Source organism: Lipotes vexillifer, unplaced genomic scaffold (genome assembly GCF_000442215.2).
Source record: "Lipotes vexillifer unplaced genomic scaffold, Lipotes_vexillifer_v1.1 scaffold777, whole genome shotgun sequence".
Lineage (NCBI taxonomy): Eukaryota > Metazoa > Chordata > Mammalia > Artiodactyla > Lipotidae > Lipotes > Lipotes vexillifer.
In genome coordinates this window covers 97,380-102,543 of record NW_006784423.1, presented here as the reverse complement: position 1 = coordinate 102,543, position 5,164 = coordinate 97,380, and positions in this window count along the sequence as shown.

Here is a 5,164-nt window from a genome sequence, read left to right as displayed (position 1 = left end):
CCACTCTCTGAGCCCAGGGGGCTTCTCCACGTCAGTGGAGGTGGGCCCCCTCCGCTCCCAACCCGGACGACATAGAGGAAGCCGCTCTGCTCCCCTTTTGCCTCTCTCATCCGCCCTGAGCTGCTGTTGCACAAGGAGCCTCGGGCCCCATCCTGGCCGGTTCCGCAGAAAGACCAGGCTCTGCCGTGTTTTTCTGCTTCGCTGTTAAATCTCCCCCTCCTCCATCAAGGTCACAAACAGTTGATTGAAACGTTTATCCCCAACCCACTTCTCTCCCTAGAGGGGGATTTCTCCACTTCCTTATGCCGGCCCACTCCAGTCTCCACAGTGTGCAGGAAAGTATGTGGAATGTTTGTTTTAGAATATTTTCTGAATATCTCTTGGCTCAAATCAATATTTGGTATAATGAATCTTAGAAATAATAACCCAAGAGGGAGAGGGGTAGGTTATAGGAAAGAATGTGGTTTTCAAATACAAGAAAAAAAGCAGGCGGCTGGGTCACCAGGGTCCGTCTGCTCTCATTATGATTTGCTCAGGAAGACTTCACGTTGGTGATATTTTAAATTCTTTTTCTTTGGGGGGTGGGCGGGGGCAACTGAAATTCCTGGATTGCTTCTGGACAGCTCAAGAGACAAACTCCAGGGAGAAGCGGACGGGGCTGACTCGTGGTTACTCCCCACATTGGAGGGTGTGAGGTGTGTGTCCTCGGGTCGGGACCCCACTGCTGGTCGTGGGGTCCTGACCATCTTTTAAAGAGGCTTGCTGTGCTCGTCAAACAATGGGTGCTTAACGAATGGTGACTGACTGCGTGAATAATTGAAGGCAAGGCGATGTGTTTATTCGCTCGAGTTGGTTCAGCTGTGAAATTTAATCACTAACAGTAATCACAGTATTGAACCAGAATCACTAACATTGGTTTTCTGCTGCTCCAGGAATCCTCCAGTTTCCTAAGAAATGTCAGAAAGTCCTTCAAACTTAAGTTTAATTCCTTTTAATAAAAATAAGCCCAGATGGCGTAATTTATGGAGAGAGGGGCTATATTAGTGCTTTAAGCATGGGCTCAACGTATTAAACTATTTTTACTTTGGGGAAGTCACAGTTTTTCTTTTTTGGAGTAAGATTTGACTGAACATAGTCTGATTTTCTGAAGCAGCAAATGAATCAGTTCTTAATTCTGAATGTTCACTGGGGCAAAAATGGTCAAACACAAAAATTCCCCAAATTTATTGGAACAGCATCTCCACGTGCCCACCCAGATACCTGGCTGTTTGTGCCCAAGAGCAGCAGAGATGGGCTGAGTCTCTCTCCCAGGTGTGACCTCTGGCTGCCACCTGGCCCAGGGGACTGGCTCCCTGGAAAGCTGCCCCTGGCTCGCCCTGTGCTGTCCCCGGTGGCCCTGGAGCTCCTGGTCAGGCCAAGATTTCTATCGCCCAGAAGCAGAGGGTGACACGTCTCACTTCACGCCCATTCCAAGTCCCAGTCCCTCGGGAGCTGCTGTCTGTTCAGAGCCGATCCAAGCTTCCAACGAGCTGGTGGAAACGCCAGGGCAGAGCCCGTCTGCAGGAGGCCAGGTCGGAGAGCCGGCCCTCCGATGAGGCCGTGAGGACCGGCCCCGGCCATGCTGGGGGGCAGGTTCCTACTCTTCTCTGTCGTGGTCACACTGAGCGCGGCCGGGCTTGCTGACCGGCCCACGCACGAAGAGGACACAGCAGTCCTCCCGGGTCTCGGCTCTGGGGAAGGGCTGGGCTGCCAGGCAGGCAGGCCTTACAGATCTGCCCTGGCCTTGGCCTTGGTCGGTCCTCAGCTCAGAATCTCCATCCTCAATCTGCACCTCGCCAGCCGCCCTCTGCCCGCTGTGCTCCTTTCCCGCCCCCTCAGTGGGCCAGGATGTGCCTGTCCCCCTGTCCAGACCGTCCCCTCCCTCATGCAGAGGACCCTCCCAGCCCCGAAATCCATCATCTTCTCTTCTTGCTTTATTTTCTCCACCTGACAATTTAGCTACGTGTTTCTCTCCCGTCATATCATGAGGATTTATCAATTCCGGTTACTGCTGGACCTCCGTGTCCAGCCTGGTGCCCGACACATAAGAGACGCTAAATCCTTTCAATCATGATTACGTAAATACTAAATAAGTGTTGATGGGGGAATCCATTTGGAGAGCAGGGACGTATGGGTCAGGGCTGTTTCTAGCTCTTGGATTTGCACAAACCCGCCTTTCTACTTCAGGTCCGCCCTCAGACGGGCGTCTGGGAGTCTCTGCCCGCGAGGTGGGCCAGGCACACCACTTTTCCTCTGGGTTCCGGGTCCCACCAGCAGGGGTCTCAGCACCCCCCGCCTGGAAGACCCCTTTATTCTTGTGCCCGGGGTCAAGCGTGCGGGCTGCCCCGAGGGGGCTCCTCGGCCACAGAGTCTGGCGTCCTGCCGGGTCCGCCAGGGCAGGTCCCAAATCTCCTGGAGGTCCTGGCCTCTTTTTCTGCCTCTGCTCTTAATTGAGCTGATCTGTTACCAAGCTTCAAAGGGCAGGGAAGTCCCTCCCTCCCCGGGGACTGGGGCAGACTCCCGGGTCCCTGCCTCGTACCTTTGTTTCCCTGATAGAAGTATAATTTGCATAAAGTAAAACACACAGATCTGAAGAGTTCAGCTGAATGAGTTTGGACAAATACATACACCCGTGTAGCCTCCACTCCAGTCAAGACCCCCTCCCTCTCCCAGAACCCCCCCGGCCCTTGCAGGCCCCCCAACTCCCGTTTCTATCACCAGGGCCCAGTTTTACTTAACCTACAATGTATTGCTCGTGGGGTACACTGTAGGTGTTTTGAGTTTCCGTAGTTCTTTTTATTGCAAAGTAGTGCTCTGTTGTACGGACGTACCTCAATTTGTCTATAAATAACTTCGAGTTATTTCCAACTTTTTGCTAACTATGAACAGAGCTGCTATGAACTTTCTTTATTAGGATTTGAGAGGACAGAGGTCTTCATTTCTACTGGACAAATGGGAGAAGAATGGCTGTTCGTAGGTCAGGCGCCTGATTGATTGAATAAGACAGTGCTGGGCCGCTTTCCCGCGTGCTGCGTCATTATTTCCCTTTTTCCCTGGTAATGTGTAACACTCACTGTGTCCGTCTTCCTAACATCAGCCGTGGCAGTGAGTGTGAAGCCTTGTCTCCTGATGGTTTTAATTTGCGTTTCCATGATGACCAGTGAGACAGCATGTTTTCATGTGCTTATTTTCTTTTGTGAAGTGTCTGTTCGAGTCTTTTGCCCATTTTTAAGAACTGGGTTGCTTACTGTATATTATTTTATTTTTCAGAGGATGAGCTTCGTGTTCTATTGCGGTATAACTGATGTATAACGTCATGTTCGTTTCGGGTGCACACACGATGATTCATTACTTGTGAACTCCAGCAGGATCGCCAGTGTCCAGTTACTACCCAGCCGCTCACTTTCTTATTCCTGAGGTGAGGCCAGTTCTCTGGCAGCTCTGTGTGTTACTGATACTTTCCTCCGTTTTATGACTTTTCCTAACCGTCCCCCTGTCTTTTTCTGCAGCCTTGGCTCGGAATTCCCATGTGATTTCCCTGACTCCAGCCACGCAGGATGGAAATCACTCAGGTGGGAGACTGTCCTCCCCAGCGGGGATCCTGAGAGGTGCCACGTGGGCTAGGGTGTGAGTGCGTGTGAGTGTGTAATGATGGGTGTGAGCATGTGAATGACTGTGTGAGTGTGTACTCGTACACACACGAACGCTGAGGCCAGGCCCCCTTTGCAGCAGCATTGCTGGGATTCCAGGGATGCTGGTGAGTCATGTGCAAAGGGAGGCTGTGTGCCTGGTGCAGCCCGGGAGCCTGCTTCACCTCCCGTGTCACTGCTGGTCGTGTTCTCACCTCTGTCAGGTTGGCATTTGTCCTGGGTGGGAGTCCACACGCAGCCTCAGCCCCCTGGACTTGGCGGGAAGGCACCGGCCTTGGGTGTGGACTGAAACTGTTCGGCTTGGACACCTGTCAAATGATCTTTCAAACAGGTGCACATCGTCACGGCTAACAAATGCAAAGTAATTTTTTAAATCCCTTAATTCACAGTGACTTTGGAAATCATGAATGTTCTGCTAAGGATACAAGTCCTATTATGTGTGTGTGGAGATACAACGGGGGGCACTGAAAAGTGGTTAATCCATATTCTCAACATGTGGGTGCCCAACGCCCCCTGCACCGCACCCCACAGGTTAAAGCTCCGGGAACTTGGCCCGCCTCCCTCTGGTTGATTCAAAAGAGGCTGGGAGGGGAGTGGGGCGGAGACGGGAGCGCTCACATCCCAGGGGCCTTGCCGGCTGTCCCGAGCCGGCGGCCCCTCCCTCGTCAGGGCCCCAGGAGCGCAGCCCACGGTCATCCCCCAGGAGGAAGGGCCGGCAGGGGCCTGACGCTGGGCCTGCTGCCCCGCCTCAGAGGACGGAGCAAAGCCCCTCCCGCAGGCCTTTTGGGCAAAGAGGTGATGCGGGAGGACGGGTCCCAGTCCTTCCTCCGCGGCCCTGAGCCCCACTCCGCCTCGGTAACAGCACCAAACACGTTTCCGGGCCCTTAAAGCAGACCCGCCGGAGGCGGCCGCCCTGCCAGGGCCTCGGGCAGCCCTCGGCGGCACCCAGAGCGGGGCGCCGTCTTGACGCACAGCTGGTGAGTCGTCCTGAATGCTCGCGCCCAGGTAATGGCCCCCGGTCAACACAGAGCACCCCTACCGCTGCCCCTCAGCCCCGCTCAGCTGGCGGCTCGGGCCCACGTACGGAGGGGCCCCCGCGGCTGGAGGAGGGGGGCCCTGGCCCTGGGCAGCGCCTCGCCCTTAGAGACATGGCCCTCTCGGGTGACCAGCTCGGCCGAGGGTCTCCGCAGCCCGCAGCCACGTCTCGATGGGGCTGGGGGGCTGCGGGCGAGTGCTGGCGGCCTCTCGCGCTTGTGGGCCTCAGGGCAACCACCTGTGCGGGCAGAGCCCCCCAGCGCACGCCCACGCTGCTCCGTCCATCTGCCGGGTGTGCAGACCCCCGCCCCGCGCCGACCCAAGAAGGCCTGCCGCGCCCCGGGGCTGCCACAGACCCCCTCGCCGCGCCTGCGGGATCTGTGGGTTTTCCAGCTGCACTTGTACATCCCCTGGGGCCGGGGTTGGAGGGCGGGGTGGTG